We start from the raw sequence: 18,584 nt of genomic DNA on the forward strand, positions 1-18,584 counted from the left end.
CTACTCAGGAGGCTCAGATCTGATGATCATGGTCCAAAGCCAGCCCAGGCATGAGACTCTTATCTCCAATTAACCTCTAAAAAAACGCAAAAGTAGAGCCATGGCTCAAGGTGTAGGGTGGTATCCTTGAGCTGAAGAGCTCAGGGACAGCACCCAAACCCAGACTTCAAGCCCCACGACTGACAAAAAAAAAAAAAATTAAAGAAAAGCACAAAGACATATACAAAGTTCTTTGTTGTAGTATTTAACTTTTAAGAACCAAAATTGGGGCCGGGAGCATGGCCCAGTGGTAGAGTATTTTTACCTAGCATGCCAAAGCCCTGGATTCCCTTCCTTGGTACTATATACACAGAAACAGCCAGAAGTGGCTCTGTGGCACAAGTTGTGGAGCTCTACCCTTAGAAAAGCCCCAGTACAGTACCCAGGCCCTGAGTTCAAGCTCCAGGACTGGAAAGAAAAAAAAGGAGAACCAAAATTGGAAGACTGTAAGTAGGCTAAAATCTGAGGATCACGGTTCAAAGTCAGCTCAAGCAGGAAAGTACCTAAGACTCTTACCTCTAACTACCCAAATACCAGAAATGGTATTTTGATAGAGTGTGAGCTTTGGGGGGAAAAAAATCGAAATGACAAGGTCTAGACCCTTACTTCAAATCCCAGTAATGGTACAGAGAGAGGAGGGGGGAGGGAGAGGGAGAAAGAGAGAGGATTCAAGCAATATAAGTACTATATTATAAAATATATCATATCAATATATTATGAAATACACACTATAAAATACTATAGGTATGACAAATTACAAAACAAAGCAAACATTATTGAATATTTCAATTTAGAGCATGTAGAAGAGGGAAGTAAAGAAAGTCTGAAAGAACCCCTTCCCCATGTTAACCAAGATAAGTGACAGTTTTTTAAATATTATTTTTTCTGTTTGTTGAATTATTTTAACTTTCTCAAATAGGCAAATATTTAAAATTTGAAAAAAAATGAAACCTTCTGTTTGTATATTTCTTGCAGTATGAAAACTACGAAGAAAGCAGGGTTGATGCCTCTAGGAATATCTAGTTCAGGAGTCTGAGATCTGAGGATTGAAGTTTGAAGCCAGAGTAGACAAATCTGCAACTTTCTTCACCACTTTAACAGCAAAAAACTGAAACTGAATATGTGGCTCTAGTGTCCCAGTGCCAGCTGTGAGTGGAGATACCTGAGAGAAGGCGAAGCCCCAGTATTCTAGCAAAGAAAAAGAATAGGGCAGGAAGTAGAAATCTTTTAGAAAAAGCTGTTGCTATCAAGAGCCACAAAGCTCTTTCTGCCCAAAGCACATGAGTGGTAATGTCTTCAAATGTCCAAAATTGTACTGCCCGATGTATTTTATTGAGGAGAGAAAACAGATGCACTCAAATTAATCATGTGTCCATCTTATCTTTATGTTGTCTGGTACCAAACTCCTGGACCTAGCTGCACTTATGAGAATAATTTATGCTTACTCTATACCTAAAATGCATCTAGAAAATTATGCAAGCTGTGCCCTCTACCTTTGTGTTGTTATTCTCTTTGTAAAGCATAGAAATTGCAAGTGAAACATAGCATTAGAAGATCTCCCTGAAACTGGATCAGCTCTGTAGCTTCATCTAGCCTATTAATATCTTTGTGTTATTAAAAAGAAAGGAAGAAGAGGAAGAGGAAGAGGAGGAGGAAGAGAAGATGGAGGAGAAGGAGGAGGAAGAAGAGAAGGAAGAGGAGGAGGAGGAGGAGGAGGAGGAGGAGGAGGAGGAGGAGGAGGAGAATCTAGTCGCTTAAGCTATACACAACTAAAACCTTAGGTCTTTCAGTCCACAGCCTACTGTTGAGCACTGTGCTCTAATTCCATTCAAATCTACAATCATAGCTTCGCCTTCCCAGAGAATCTGAATATTTCTTTGTCTTATGCTGACATAAATAAAACTTAGACATCCATTGTGAGATACAGAAAGAAAAAAAAGCAGCAATTCTCACATAATAGTCCAATGGCTTTTCCAGATACAGCAGAAGGATGCTTTCTGTAATGGAAAATACTTTATATACTGTAATATAGTCCACTGGATTCTATCAGAGAAAAGGTAGAAAGTTCAGGGGGTAAAGCCATATAGGTCATTCGGTAACATTTTTAAAAGGTTTACTTTCGGAAACACAAAACGTAAAGTGCTTTTCTTTCTTGTTCCTATAAAAACCAAACATATATACTATAGGAAATCTTAAAAATGCAATGAGATGTTAAAATACAGGAAAATATGTTTCACAGAATTTAGCCAATAAGAGAGAAGCATAGTTATATTTTTTGCAGCTCTGTGTCATTATTAAAGAGGGAGCAGCAAGACCTGGCAATAAAGGGGTGAGATACTGACCAGGAAGGGAGGGAGAGTGAGGCTCAGACTCTGGGGATTCAAGATCACACTGATGGCCTGGGAGGGTATAGTTACATTTTTAATAGTTATTTTTAATTATTATTTTTCTTTTTAGAATGAATGAGATCTTAGTATATACATTGTTTTGAGCTTATGACCTAATTATACTTAGGCACTTTACCAGTTCATTTATAAGCTAATCAAAAACTGTAGCACAGCGATACAATGCTTACTTAGCATGCTTAAAATCCTAGGTTGAGTCCCAGTACTGCAAAAATAAAACAAAAATAATGAAAATATTGCTAAACTTCTTTTTAAATGTATGAATTATATTTCAGAGTGCGGTCATGCCAACTTTCATTTACTTTTTCTGTATGTATGTCACTTGGATTTTTCTTTTGAGAAATAAATCTGGAATTCAATTTTGGATTCATTTCTTATATTCAATTCCTACAACTGAAAGACTTTTGTTAATAAGAAGGTACATAAAAGTGCCCTTTTAATTTGTCACACAAATAGCTTTTTAAATGTGACTAGCCCAGTCACCAAATAGATTCATACACTGATTAGCCATCGTGTTTCTCCTCTATCATATCGAGTCTTGATGTCTTTATCCATTTATATACAAAGGAAAAGTAAAGTGATTTGGCTGAAAGTATCCAATCACGTTTCTTTTAAAAGAAACTCAATGAAAAGTAAATTTAAAAATAATACCAATATTACTGAGTTCATTAAAGCTTAGGAAACAAAAACTGATATGGTCTCAGGTAAGGCATATAGAAAAAATAAGAGAATACATTTTTCCCAGGTTTATTTTGTATGAGTTCCATCAAATTCATGATAACAATATCATTCTTTCCAATGAATAAAACTTCATTGTGTATATATACCACATTTCCTTGATCCACTCATCCATTGAGACTTGTGGAATGATTCTGTACCTTGACTAGGATGAATAATGCTATAATGAATATGGTTGTGCTGGTGGCTTTATTGTATCCCAGTATGTAATCTTTTGTATCAATGCCTAGGAGTGGAATTGCTGAAACATAGGGTGGTTCTATATTTAATGTTTTGAGGAACCACCATATGGTTTTCCAGAATAATTGAATAACTTCACATTCCCACCATAATTTTTCAATAAGATAGAGAAAACAATCCAAACATTCATATGAAACCATAAAAGGTTCCAAATTGCGAAAGTTATCCTTAGTACTGTTGGAGATAAAACAATACCAAATTTTTAATTTTGTTAAGTGTCTTCCAGGTTTGGTGGTATAAATCAGCAGTAGAATGCTTGACTAGTAGGCACAAGGCCCAGCGTCAAACCTCAATTCTACTAAAATGTAAAATATAAAATGCAAACCTATACTTACCAAAAAGAATGGGAACAAGCCATTATAAGATAAATGATTTAGGGCCGGGAGTTTGGCCTAGAGGTAGAGTGCTTGCCTAGTATACATGAAGACCCGGGTTTGATTCCTCAGTACCACATACTTAACACCAGAAGTGGTGGTGAGGCTCAAGTGGTATAGCTCTAGCCTTGAGAAATTCCATGGACAGTGCTCAGGCCCTGAGCTCAAGCCCAAGATTGGGCAAAAAAAAAAACCAAAGCAAAACAAAACAGATAAATGATTTAATAAAACTCACTTGATCTAGAATTACAGCAAATAGAAAAGAAGACCTGCTAGCCTACCTAAGAAAGAACAAAACCAGGCACAGTACAGGGTGAAAGAACATAGGTTGCTAAAAGAAGGGAAGCAAATTATAGTCAGCATAAAGAACCTGGCCATACTTGTTCTGGCTCCTCATGTAGACTGGCCAAGGGAGAACACTAGCTTCAAGACAATGAGAAAGTGTCTTGCAGGAGCTGTATGGATGTGAAAGCCACATATTGGCATGTTGGGTTGCTCCAGTTCCCCAAACACAGCTTCAATGGAGTCATCAGCTGCTATTTATAAAGACTTATAGAATAATCACGTTAAAAAGATGTCTTGGTGGGGCCGGGAGTTTGGCCTACTGGTAGAGTGCTTGCCTAACATGCACAGCATCCCAGGCTCTAGTCTTTGGTACCCACATACTTAGAAAAAAGCTGGAAGTGGTGCTGTGGCTCAAGTGGTAGAGCTCTAGCCTTGAGAAAGCCCAAGGACAGTGCTCAGGCCCAGAGTTCAAGCCCAAGGACTGATAAAAAATTATCTTGGCAGTTATGTCATTACTTCCATAAAAGCCCAATAAAAAGTTTGATGGCATCAGGGAAATGCACTTTAAATTTACATTGAAATTCCATGTCATTGTAGTCAGAATGACTATAAAAAAATAGGGCTATCAAAGACGAGAAAAAAGAAACCCTATACACAGTTGGATGGAATGTAATTAGTGTATCCACTATAGCAGTCAATATGGATATTCCTCAAACAATTAAAAACAGAACTATATTCAGGAATACCATTTATGGTGATGTATCTGAGGGAATATAAACCAGAGCACAATAGAAATTCCTACACACCCATATTTAGAGCAGCAGTATTAACAATAACAAAGGAACAGGATTAGTCTTGGTGTCTCTCAACTTATGAATCCATAAAGGAAATTCCAAGGGAATTTTATTGAGTCATAAAAATAATAAAAAAGATCATTTGCAGGAATATGAATGTAAAAGATTATTTTGTTAAATGGAATCATTCAGAATTAAAAGAAATATTTTCTTTTACATAGGAGTCCAGATTGTTTTAAAAGACATGAAAGCAGAAGTGGAGTATTAAAGAAGAGGAAGAAACCAACAGGAAGGGGGAAAGGGATGAGAGAGCAATGGAGAGTGAATATGACACAAGTACATTAGATACATGTATGAAAAAGTCATAATAAAAGCTATCATTTTGTGTAATTAAGGCATGCTGTCAAAAATCCACAGAAAAATTATGGAGGTTATAGAAGTCCACTGTAGACTAAATGCACAAACCTCTAGGGGGAAAATAGGAGCCAAAGAAAATCCAGGACTTTAAAAATGGGCTAAATTGATTTTCAAAATGACTACAAGAGAAACAAGTGGGAGAAATTATGAACACTATTATAGTAGAATACTTCTCAGAATTAAAGGGAGATATGAAATTTCAAAATATAGGAATCTACTCAGTACCAAGTATATACTTCTAAAAAGTTTGCCCATTAAGAAACTCTTAATAGTTTCTGCAAAGACAAAAGGAAGGTATATCCAAAACAGAGGGGTAGAGGGTAGAGGGAGGATCTGAGTAGCAGAACACTTAACCCTAAAAGAAGAAGGAAAATATTTTTCATTACAGAAGAGGACAAGAGAAGAAGTCCCAAATTTGCAAGAGCTCAGGAGGCTTACTTCTCAGCCAACTTTTCTTAGAAACATGCTAGCAGACTAAGAAAAAGAAATAAGAGAGGGAAAGCCTGTTAGATCAAGCAAACTATGATTGACCAATGGGTCTATCTCAGTAACATTATGTGCTACTGCAGGTTTAAAAAGCAACTGGTGCAAATGAGGCAAAAAAAACAGGTTTCAAAGAAACAGAAAATGAAGAATAAGGAGTAAACATAAGTTTGAAAACATTGAAAAAACAGAGGCTTGTTCAAGAAATCAGAAATTCCAGTAAAAGCAAAAGTAACTGTTAAAAAACATCTGAACAATATACCACACAATCTAAAAGAAGGAAAGAGTGTGATAAACATGACTTAAGAGAGTTCATCTGATTCTGACACTAGACACAGCCTCCTGGGAATCACAAGAGTTGTTACACCTGAATCGCAGAGGCTCCATAAGACTGCAAGTAAATAACCTGACAAATACTGCCAGTATTTTCAACGCTGGGGGAAAATTTTTAATAGGTGTCAGAAAGAATGTAAAATAAATTTGAATAAGTCAAAAAATGTCATAACTGAATAAAATGGAAAGTGGAAGTGGAAGAACATTTAAAACAAAGGTTTGTGTACTTATGTCTCACCTTGACATGTGAGAGACATAATGATTAAAATGATGTACCAATAAGGGAGCTTTGACTATTCTTCTGGACTGGCAAGAGCAAAACAATAGAAGCAAATGTTATGCTATAGTGAGAGAGGTGAAAACTGGTGTAAGTTAAATATCCTTCTTGTTTTCAGGAGAAAATAAGATTATATCTTTATTTCTCAAAAAGTCAGTCAGTAAACATTAATTAGCACTGTAGAAATTACACTAGGAAAGGATAAAAATGTATTTCTGGAGCACAAATAGAGGCAGGAAGGCTAGAACTGGAAACCTCATTATAAGCATTTCAAAAGTATTTGATTTTTTTTAACTCTACCGATATTTGCTTGCATAAGAAAACAATGAGAAAATTCTAAGAGGAGCAGGTGCATTGAAACAATCTCTCGGACTAGAACCAAAAATAAATCATTGTGCCTGGGTGAAATGCTATCTGCTAATCCTCTGAACAACGCTGGAAGAACACTGAATGCAGTATAACTGGATTTATTTATAACAAGGAATGATCAAATGCAGGGTACGGAAATGAGACACATCAGTTTTCCCCAACAGAACAATTAAGGTTTCATTAGGATTTAATGACAGGATGACATTCGGTCATTAAGGGTAAGCAGGAGGGTAAATACGTCCCCTTCATTATCAAATCAAAGATTTGTTAGTATCAGGAGGGCCTTTTCTCTATCCTGAATTCTCCCTTCCACCACCAATCCTGTCCCCAAACCCAATCATAATCCTAAATGAAGATGGGAATCAAACAAAACTTTCCCTCGTTGCAATTGCATATTCTCTCATTTCCTGGGAATGCATCGCCCTAACTATTTTTGTCTTAATATCCCCATGATGATCAACGAGTGCAAGTGAGACTACACAGCAGTTCCCAGAATGCATTTTTAAGTGGACTAGTTGTTGGGAAGTTGGTGAGACACCAGTGACTCCATGTTTGTGTCACTCCACCCATCTGCCTTGCAAGCCAAGCTTCCTTGTCATTTAGAAGTGCCCGAGTAAACGTATTACTACTTGTGTTCAGAGAAAAGGTTAGTTCTGAGTTCAATTACAATCCCTAGCAGTTTAAACGATAGCCAGTATACTATGATATAAAATAAATTGCTTTTCTCAGGGAGCCATGTAAGCTTCCCCACTGCAAAAGCCTAGCTGCTGAGTTTATCTCATCTGAAATTCAAGCAGAACACAAAAGCTCAACCTCTGAACTCTCTCCTTTTCTTTTTTTAAACTCAAAAGGCATTCTGGGGTTCTCTGTTCACCTAAAATTTCTATCCTGGAATTACATTTATCAGAAAGCAGCACAGAGTCTCCTTCTTAAAGAAGTTGCAAGTCATTTTTTTTTATATTCAAGCCACAAACTTTAAACTCTTTGCTGGTTTGTTCTTGCTCCCACACCAAGAAAAATTTCCCTGCCACCTGAAGCCAGCCGTAAGTATGATGACATTGGCAACCAAAGGAACCCAGGTCCTACTGCTACCTTCTCATTCAAGTGAACTGCCTTCTCTGTCTCTATGGGGGAAGCAGAGAAAAGGAAAGAGAGCCAGTACTGGGGAATGAATTCGGGGGCCCTCACTTGATAGGCAGGTGCTCTGCCACTTGCAGTCTCCCAGAAATTTGTGAAGTAGAAATTCTGCAGGAAGTTTTCTAGAAGTCCCATTGGCCCTGAATCACAAACCAATTTCCTCTAAGCACAACTAACTCAGTGCCTCTGTGCTTCTCTGATGGACATGGCTTAGAAGCTTTGTCACAAAGGCAATTAGAAAGGCTTCCAACGCTAACTACATTCTTTCAGATTTTACAAGGCAACATAATTGAGGCTGCTGGGTTTTTTTTGCCAGTCAAGAGAAAATTGCCCTTCTAAGAGATTTTTTTTTCACATTTACAAAAATAATCCATTAATTCCTTTCCATTCAAATATTTTTTCTTCCATTGTGATTGAAAAAGATTGGTTTGAGTGTGTTGTATGGTATGGTATTTCTCTTGCCCATCAGGAAAATAAAACAGCAAAACAAAAGTAAGTAAATAAATGAAATAAGCATTTTAGAGAAATTCCAACACAAACTAAGAGCCACTGTTCTTTCTATTCTGTGCTCACAGTAATTCGATAACTGGAAATGGCACCTAAGTGGCTCTTGAGTAATGCCAGACACCCAGTTCTCTTGGATCCATCTTTTAGGATTCAAGAGAGAAAAAGTGCTGGCTTTCAATCTAAATTCCTAGAGAAAGTAGGAAATAGAGGGAAGATTCTTTCCTAATTCAGTTATTGGGGAGCAAGACATAATAAATGTTGCTAAAAGTTCGGCAGTGTATTAATTTCACACTGTCAGGCTTAGACCATCAATTTAGGAAAAACTGGAAAAAAGTCAATGTCAGCAAAAGGAAAAAGAAACTTGTTATAAATCATGACCCCTTTTGGGCTGGTGGGGTTCTAGGAGAGCGCAACACGAAGCCACCATCCTTCAAGCCTCAGGAACCTATTGTTTGCCATAACTAGAGTCTAACACATATGTCAGAGCTATCATTTCAATTTACTAGTTTAATACTTTTTTTGTATTCCATTTCTCTGTTTTTCATTCATTTCTCTTTTTTTCCTGGCTCACTTGTAGGAGAACTATAGTGAGTTACTCTAGCTTGTCTGGTGTCTTTGCTCTGGAAAAGTTCAGCCCTATGAGAATACAGGCTTCCTAGAATGGGCTACTTTCTGATTCTTTCTTAAGGCTTCATTGTCTCTGGAGAGAACATCTAATGCCAACAGGAACGCAGAGCTTTCCCAGAAAGCTATTGTTAAGGTCTCTCTTACCTGCTCTACTTGCCTGCCTCTGTATTTCTTTATGAAAAAGAGAATCTCAAATGATAAAGAAGAATATTTCCCATAGTCAATTACATTTCATATAACTTTTAAATAACTCCCTTGGCTGGTGGTATTGGGCTTGTCTGATATTGTCAAAGGGACAGCCATGCAACCAAGGGTTCTCCTGGACTTCCTTTTACTAAGTTAAGATTTAGAAAACACAGCTGGGCGAAGTAGCACATGCCTGTAATCCTAGCTACTCAGGGTGCTGAAATATAAGTATCAAGGGTCAAAGCCAACCAGGGCACAAAAGGACCTGAGACTCATCTCCAATTAACCTCTAGAAAATAGCAAGTGGGGCTTGGCTTAAGGGTAGGGCCGTAGCCTTGAGCAGAAGAGTTCAGTTGCAGCACCCAGGCTGAGTACAAGCCCCATGATTCACAAAAAAAAAAAAAAAATTAGAAAACACTCAGTCCGGTAGCCTTCTTTTGTGATTTTGTGTGATTCTAAAAACTCCTCCAAGTTCTTCCAAGTCATGGATCTCAACCCAGTTTGCCTGTTTCTTATCACCTTGCCAAAATCTCTTCTGCTTTTCTCTTATCTCTAATACAGTTATCAGAGCTCACAGCTATAGAAGGAAGGAATTGAATAAAATTAGCCTGTTCATTTTTTTCTCAGCCAGATATCAATATTTAGGATATTTTAATTGAACATTTACATTTGTGCTAAGACTTAATCTTAACTATTTTTACCTCATTGTATTTTACATGTACAATGCTAAAATTTTTAACATTATGAAAATCCCTCCTCCTTTATTTCACAGGTCATGAACATAGTGTGATAACTCTGGGTAGGCTTCAGGAATGAGTCAATTTTTATTTGTATCTTCTCTGAGCTTCCAAAGTGGGACAAGACTCATTTGTTAAGATACTAGTTGACGGCAGACTATAATCATGAACAAAAGTATTCACTCCTGACAATGGATCCAAGAGGAACAGTAAGAAACTTACTAAGTGTAATTTACTACAACTTGGAACTTGTGCTTTATTGGTTATTATTCCACTCAGGTTATCAAAATCAGTTTTCTGCTTCTAGTGGAACAGAAAATACAATAATGTTAGGGCATATGCCCATTCCTTCCTAACACTTCCTGTAGCCATTACCCTTCCCTATGCCTTTGAACATACCACAACACACACACACACACACACACACACACACACACACACACACACACACACACACACATATTCAACATTGAATTATCCAGAGAAGTTAGGAAGTCAAGCGTCAAGGGAACAAGAGATGAGCATAAAAGAGTAATAACTAATAACAAATGGTACAGAACAACCTAAACTGTGAGAAATTTAGCTTCTTTAGACTTCACTGAAATGTCATCAAAAACTGCCAATAAGCGTAGAAGAGGGCCTGGGGCGAACAATGCTGTAGAACATAAAACTTGATGTTATGGAACATCAAGCTGGAAGAGTTCCTACACAATTAAATTCTGACACTGAGAAATTAAGAGTTGGAAATGGCAACTATTTTTTCCAATGCTGGAAAAGACTGGGCATCTGCACTCCCATGTAATTAGTGGAATCTCATGCTTCTCACTGGGTTGCTTCTTGAGGACCCTTCAGGTCATTTGTTTATCATGCTTACTTCACTCAACTTGCTTCCATGTTAGTTCAATTTTCTGGTAGAAAGAAGTTTCCATTTTTAATGGAGTCAAATTTTCTTATAGCTTCTTCTTTCTGTCTTTAACATTACAAAGTCTTCTCTCATTTTAGTCGAGATAAATACTCATCTCTATTCTGGGTGTCTAATGATTGATTTTATACATTTATTTATTGCTTTAATCCATCTGGAATTAATTTAGCATATGGTGTGAGGGAGACTGTAATTTTTCCAGCTCTAAAGCAATTTTGATATGTAAAAAATAACATTTAATAGTAGAAACTCAAAAAAAAGAATAGAACCTCAGCCTAGACATATGCTGCTTGGTGTTGTATGGCAAGAATTAGGCAAGCAGGGCACTTCTCTAAAAGAAACCAAAATTTCATCTCGAGCTAAATGCTCTTAGTCCCCAATGCCTGCTCTTTTCTGTATAGTGGGGTCTCCCATAACATACCCTAGGAGAAGGAAATTGCTTAAGCTCATTAAATCTTCTCAGTATGTATTGTATATAGGACAACACATACTGGACCCTGCTGGAGAATGTGGCAACAGGACATGGAACTTCAAAAATCATGAACTATGTACAGATGGTGTCATAATAAAAAAAAATCCCAGTAGTTATAACACAATAGATCTAACATCTCATAGTCCAAAGTTGTCTTTAAACTTCATGTGTTTAATTTAAAAGCAAGCAATGTTTTAAAATAGGTATTTCCAAGCTGAGAGATATAAAACCATGGAAGCTGGATGAAACAGGAATTTTTAAACTTGTTCTAACTAATAAATGGGCTTGAGGGATGCTAGAAGAGAACCAGCCCTATTATTAGTGGTAATTGTCCTGCCTAAGAATCCAGAGACACATGTCCAAATCATACTATATTTGCACTGTAGTGACCAAAACATGCAGTATTATACTCAGAATAAAAGTTTTGCCCACTTTGATGTATTTAATAAAACATAGTTTACCATGCGGGCATGAACTTGAAGGAAGTTAAAATGAAGGATGGACCCACCCTCACTGAAGATATCCAAATTAGGTACAAGATATCAACACATTCAAGGACCATGTATGTGGTCAGTTTCTGTAATATGGAGTAGGTATTATTTGTTGGTTGCTAGTTTATATTTATTAACACATGACTTTAGTTTCTACAGATTGAGTGTTTTATTCCTTTTTTAATAGAGGCAGTTGCTAGGGTATTAATTTTCTGCACTATAGCTTAGGCCATTTAAAATACAGATACAGGGTGTTGCTTTATTTTCCTGATAGTTAATAATCCTGTTTCTTTTCCACTTTGAATTTAAAGTGCTTAAGGTATGGCTTTTACTTGCTATTTTGTTGTCATTATTATTGTTTTCCAAGATGTTGAATTTTCCATTTAAAGGTTTAAACTTACTTTCCAGTTTTATTTATTTTATTTTTATTTTTTTGTCAGTCATGAGGCCCCACTTCCCATTTTCTAGTGGTTAACTAGGGATAAGAGTCTCATGGTCTTTAGTATGCAGGCTGGCTTTAAGCTACAGTCTTCAGATCTCAGCCTCCTGAATAGCAAGGATTACAGGCCGTGGTGCCCCTTTAGTTTTATTTCACTGTAGAAAGCATATTACTGATAACACTGTATATTTCTTAATTTAATAGTTTATTCACAGTATTATATGTGAACAATTTTTTCTAAGTGTTTCATGTCTACTTAAAATGAAAGTGCATTAAATATTTAATAAATATTTATTAAACCATCATTATTAGATTATTAAAATACTCCATATATTCTGTGTATAGTTGATCCAAGAAAGATCAATGAAAGTGAATTAAAATCTCACATAACAGTTCTACTCATATCAATTTTGTTTGTATTTCTAACACTCTCTCATATATTTTGAAGTGCTTATGTCAATAGAAATTCAGAATGGACATATTTTCATTGCAAAGCCTATTTTTAAAAAACATAAACTTCTGGCCAGGAGTTTGGCCTAGTGGTAGAGTGCTTGCCTAGCATGTATGAAGACCCAGGTTCAATTCCTCCGTACCATATACATAGAAAAAAGCCGGAAGTGGTACTGAGGCTCAAGTGGTAGAGCTCTAGCCTTGAGAAAGTCCAAGGACAGTGCTCAGGCCCTGAGCTCAAGCCCAGGACTGGCAAAAAACAAAACAAAAACTTCTTGATTACATTTAACATTTCCATGACCTTCATTTTGTGGAAATACTTTTTGCTTCATTTTCTTTTACCTGATAGTTCTTATCTATCTTTTTGAAAAATCATAAAAAATTAGTTTTGTGGATTGTTTTTACTTTTTATTATTTTCTTTAAGTAGCTGCACATGAGCTACCATTTAGCAAAGCAGTTTGTGAATACAACATAACTTGGTTAATGTCACTCCTTTCATCATTCTCATCCGCCCCTCCCTACTGGCCCCTTCCCTCACTCGGATTAAATTTGTAGGGTATTTTCCCCCTTCTTCATTCATTTACTAAGTGCATATTTTCTTAGGCATCTATGGTAAATTTTGCTTTTCAGCTGAAATGAGAAGTCAATGGAGAGAATTTAAATGGACTGTTAAGATATTCAATAAGTATCTTAACAGACTCAGCTCCATCATACGCTCTCACACTCGTATTTCTTCTTCTCACAATGTGGTATATAAGCAGATGATTGTTATTGATTTATATATAAGGCACTTCCAACACATATCAGCTGAGTACATTTCTCAGATTCAAATAATGCTAGTGGTGGTAAGACATAATCGTAGGATAGTGTTTCTAAAGCAATGACTTTTGCAAGTTTGTGAGATGCTCTTACTGAACATCAATATTTACATAGGCTATTTAGTCAAATTATCTACTTTTTCTTCCACAAGAGGAGTTTATACTCCTTATTTGTATTGGCATAAATGATATGTTTGGCTGTACATGTATAATCTTATTTTACGATTTATGTAGCTTATGTTTCACTATTTTATTTTGCTTCAAATATTTGGCAATTTACTCAAGACTGCACTTGTTTTTTTCCCTTTTCTGTTGATTTAGAAATTACATATCCTACATCAATTTGAATACTAGTACCTAGTATATAAAAATATTACTATTAAATAAGTGAATAAATTTTAAACTTTCAAGTGCTTAGAATCTTTCAATCTATCCCTAAAAATGTGTCTTGGTCACAATTTTATTTTCTGAACCCTGTAAAGATATGATCTTAGTTTGGGACTCTTGGAAAATTAACACAATCATTTTAGTCTCCTTTTATTTTAATTGGCTTTATCTTCAATGATCAGTCTATTACTACCATTTACTTCCCAATACGGTCTTCTCAGCTTTGAGTTTCCTCTCAGTTACTTGAGCTACTACTTCCTAAAAATTAGTGTGTGTTAAACATCTCTGAGAGATTAATATAGATCAAGACCCATTGTACCTATAACTTGACACATTGAATTGAAGTACTGAATTGGAATCCTTTTGTACAACTACTTCAAGGTAATTTTTTAAAATCTAGAAACAATTAGGATAATAGAATTTAGAAACAATGTCACCGCACAGACTGCTAAGCTCTCTTTCTAGCTTTCCATTCAAAAGGTGTGGAGTGGTCCTAATCAAATAATAGTGAGTGCTGTACCTCACATTAGACATCATGGACCAAGACTAAAGCGAGTGCCACTAAATGGAAACCAATGTCTTTTTACTTTCTCTGGTATATAAGGAGATTACTATTTCTCACCATCACAAATGAAATAATTTGGTTCCATTTTAATTTGCATATATGCTTCCAACTTTGAAGCAAGTTTTATAAATTTTATTACCATAATTTTTCTTATCATACAGTATGTTATTTTTCAAGACCAAACCAGCCTGATAGTTACTCCTTTGTAACATAAATTATTTTATTACTGATGTACATAAAGACTTTTTTCAAATTTATTTTTAGTGAAAAAAAGAATTTGAAGAAGTTGTTCAGATCCTACAGACATTGAAATGGTGCAAAACACTTGGCACAGATGTTGCCTTGGATATGAAAGCTCTTTCTGTTTCTAGTCTTTGGATTTATTTTGGGGGGCTCAGGAGAGGGTTTATTTGTTTTTGTTTTGGTACTGGGATTTGAATTCACATTCTGGGCTCTTTCTCCTTTTTACCCAAGGCTGGTATTCTGTCACTTGAGCCACAGCTTTACTTCTTGATTTTGGGGGATGGTTATTTGAAGCTAAAGAATTTCATTGACATTCCTGCATAGGCTTTCTCTGAACTGGGATTCTCAGATCTCAGCTTCTTGAGTAGTTAGATCAGAAGAGTTTTTAAAACTTCTTGTGTTTGAATTGCTCTCCTTTTTAAGAGTTCTATAATTATTAGATGACCTCTGTGTGTTCATGTGTACATTTTTTAGCTTTGATATTTTAACATTTTATTTTTCATTATCTCATTTGTACTTGTGTTTTACATTTGACCATAAAAAGCCTCTTTCTACATTAGTGGTGTTTTCAATGCTGATGTTTTGCTCGGCCTTCTACTAAGTTTCACTCTGTTATGGAATTCTGATTTGTTTACCATGTTTTCTGGAAAAAGTCACATCCTTTTCCCATCAATAATTTGTAATCTAAATTTAATGTTTATAATCTAAGTTTAACATCTCATATCCCTTTCTCATTCCTAATACTACTGAGAATGCCAAACTCCTACAAAATTTCTATTTCTTTTTCTTCCTCTTCTTCTTCCTCCCCTTTTCCTTCTCCTCTCCTCCTCGTCCTTTTCTTCCTCCTCCTCCTCCTTCTTCGTCTTCATCTTCCTTCTCCTCTTCTTTGTGTACAATCACCTTAGGAACGTCCACTCTAGGTCACTGAGACACTGTTTCCTGCCCTTTGTCCATCTTGATTTGTAAAAGAGCCAGCACTTCCAAAGAAAGTTAGACAAAAAATATTGTCTTGATGTCATTTGAATCCTCCATACCTGGATGATAAATTCATAAAACTTATATGTCAATGCCAAGCTTCTAGAAGGTTTTCTATCACGTAGAACTTCCCTGACTAGCAGAATTTTCTACTACCACTACCTATATCTATATCCAATCTTATTCAAAAAAGAAGAGTTGTCTGGATCCCTTCCAGAATAGGTACAGTGCTTAAACTATGATTGATACTGACAGACAACCTCCAGAAACATGGCATCTCTATTTAGTAGGCAGTGTCATGTCTTTCCAAAGGTGTCTCCAGCTTCATTACTACAATCTATGACTATGTTACATTATGAGATAAAAGAGAATTATCATAGAAAATATAAGGGGCAGGAGTTTGGCCTAATGGTAGAATGCTTGCCTAGCATGCATGAAGACCCAGGTTTGATTCCTTGGTACCACATACATAGAAAAAAGCCAGAAGTAGTGCTGTGGATCAAGTGGTAGAGCTCTAGCCTAGAGAAAGCCCAAAGACAATGTTCAGTCCCTGAGTTCAAGGCCCAAGACTGGCAAAACAAAAAAAGAGAAAATATAAAGGGCTAGGAATTTAGTCTGTTGGTAGAGTGCTTGCCTAGCATGCATGAAGACTCAGGTTCAATTTCTTGGTACCACATATATAGAAAAAACAGAAGTGGTGCTGTGCATCAAATGGTAGATGCTCAGGCCTTGAGATCAAGTACCGGGACTGGTGCCATGTATATTGCCAATTCTCTGACCTTATAATGAGATTATTACCAATTTGTCCAATATCAAAGAAGTAAGCAGAACACTCAAAATGATGGGAAAGACTTCAGTGACCATTATCCATTTTGGAGGATGAAAGCTGTCTTTGAAGGAGGCTATAAGTCACAGAAATTATATCATTTCTAGAAGGTGGAAAGGCAAGTCTATCCTAGAAACTCCAGAAAGGAATCTACCTCAGGCAATACCTTGGTGTTATCCCAGTGACATGTTTCAGATTTCCGACTCCCCCAGAACTACAAAAATAACATCTGTGCAGTTTTGAGTTACAAAATAATGGCAACTATCATAGAATCCATAGAAAATTAATGTACAAGAAACCATTATTTATATTCTTCATATGAATGTGAAGAACAAGTCTCCATTCTTATGCTTCAAAAATGCACTTACAATTAACAGGACTTCCTACATTTCTGATTAGTGTCTACTTGTTTCTAAATCAGGAGAAGGTTCTTAAGTAAAAGACTGAAGATCTTACCCTCTTCAGTAACAGCACAAAGGTATTATCAGTTGCCATCTTTTATTAGGCTTCCATCAAACATCCTTTTGCTAGAACACTCCACAGTAATTTGTTAATTGATTCTAAAATTAATTTTTAGTGACATTCCCTTTTTCACACACATTTTCCTGAGTGTTATTATAGGAAATTGGAGCAAATAAAATAGAGGTTACTGGCCAGCTACTGGATAGCTATCCAGCTATCATACATTCTTCAGTCCCTTCTTAAGCATAATACTGCTCTTTCTAACTTACCTTTTTAAAGGTTTAAAACCATACCTTTAAAATGTGGGAAGATTTTCCAAAGTGTGTGTGTGTGTGTGTGTGTGTGTGTGTGTGTGTGTGTGTAATTTATGTGTGCTAATAGAAACAATATGACCCATCTATTTTAATTTTGTATAACAGAAATTTTCCTTAGGAATGGAGTAAAAGATAAGAGTTTTAAATATTCTCCCTATAGATGTGAATGAGTAGAAGTAAGCTTTCCATAAATTTTCATATAACCAGGTAGGTATTTCTCTACTCATTAACCTCAGAAAAGCACTAAATTTACACGAGATTTAACTCAAGAGGCTAGCATAGTGGGCAAACACCAAAATACAAAGGTCTATTAAAGCTAAGAACAGGCCTTGCCTCTATAAAAGAATAAAGTATGAACATAGCAGGTTTTCTGCTTCACCAATATGGAAAGCCATCCTGTACCTAGTATTCTTCATCTGATTTTCTCCTAAAAATTCCTGCAATACAAAGGGCCAAAGCACAGTTGTTTTTAATGAACAACGCAAATCCATACACCTATCAGAACTAAATCTTATACCATTCAGGCTTCTCACTGGGCCTTTTGTAGAAACAGTTTCATGTTTATACACTGCACTTCACTATTCTAGAAGAAGGTATTTCACTAGGCCAGTACTGAAGAGAAAAAGTCTACAACATAGTGCAGTATTTCTTTTTTATATATATTTTTATTGTAATTATTAGAAGGGTTACATTATATTCACCAAATAGAAGGTGCATTACTTCACAAACATTGATACCTTCTCTAATGTCTTGGTTTCCATTTCCCTCACCCCACCTCCACCCCTCATATTGTTTCCCCCCATTCCCTATCAGATTTCAAATAACCAAATACCCATATATACAATATATCAGATAACAAGGTAAAATACTGTAACAATATGAAATAATCAAGGGATAGCAAAAGAGATGAGAGATAACATAGTACCTTAAGGACAACAACTACTCATTATATGGCTTTTGTCTCTATATCCTGGAGGTCCTTTCATTTAGCATCATACTATATGACCTATGTATCTAGGTTTTGTTCTACTGTAAATCTCTGCTAGTAGAGCCCAAGGTTTCTACTGATTATGACAAATGAGGGAAACCATTGAGCCTAAGTTCCTTTGAGTCTGGCTTACTTCACCTAATAGGATTTTTTCTAAGTCTTTCCATTTCCTTACAAATGAGGCGATGTCGTTCTTTCTGACAGCAGCATAGAATTTCATTGTGTACAAATACCACATCTTGTTGATCCACTCATCAACTGAGGGATATCTGGGTTGGTTCCA

General features: G+C 36.1%; 1 protein-coding gene across 7 annotated transcripts in view; it reads right to left on the reverse strand.

The window, feature by feature from the left end:
• Fhit (fragile histidine triad diadenosine triphosphatase) overlaps window positions 1-18,584 on the reverse strand; it is a 1,032,375-nt gene that overhangs the window by 742,842 nt on the left and 270,949 nt on the right. The gene's annotated exons all lie outside the window — the stretch shown is intronic.

The sequence above is a fragment of the Megascapheus bottae genome, chromosome 2, assembly GCF_031878675.1.
Source record: "Megascapheus bottae isolate mThoBot1 chromosome 2, mThoBot2.hap1, whole genome shotgun sequence".
In the NCBI taxonomy this organism is placed as follows: Eukaryota; Metazoa; Chordata; class Mammalia; order Rodentia; family Geomyidae; genus Megascapheus; species Megascapheus bottae.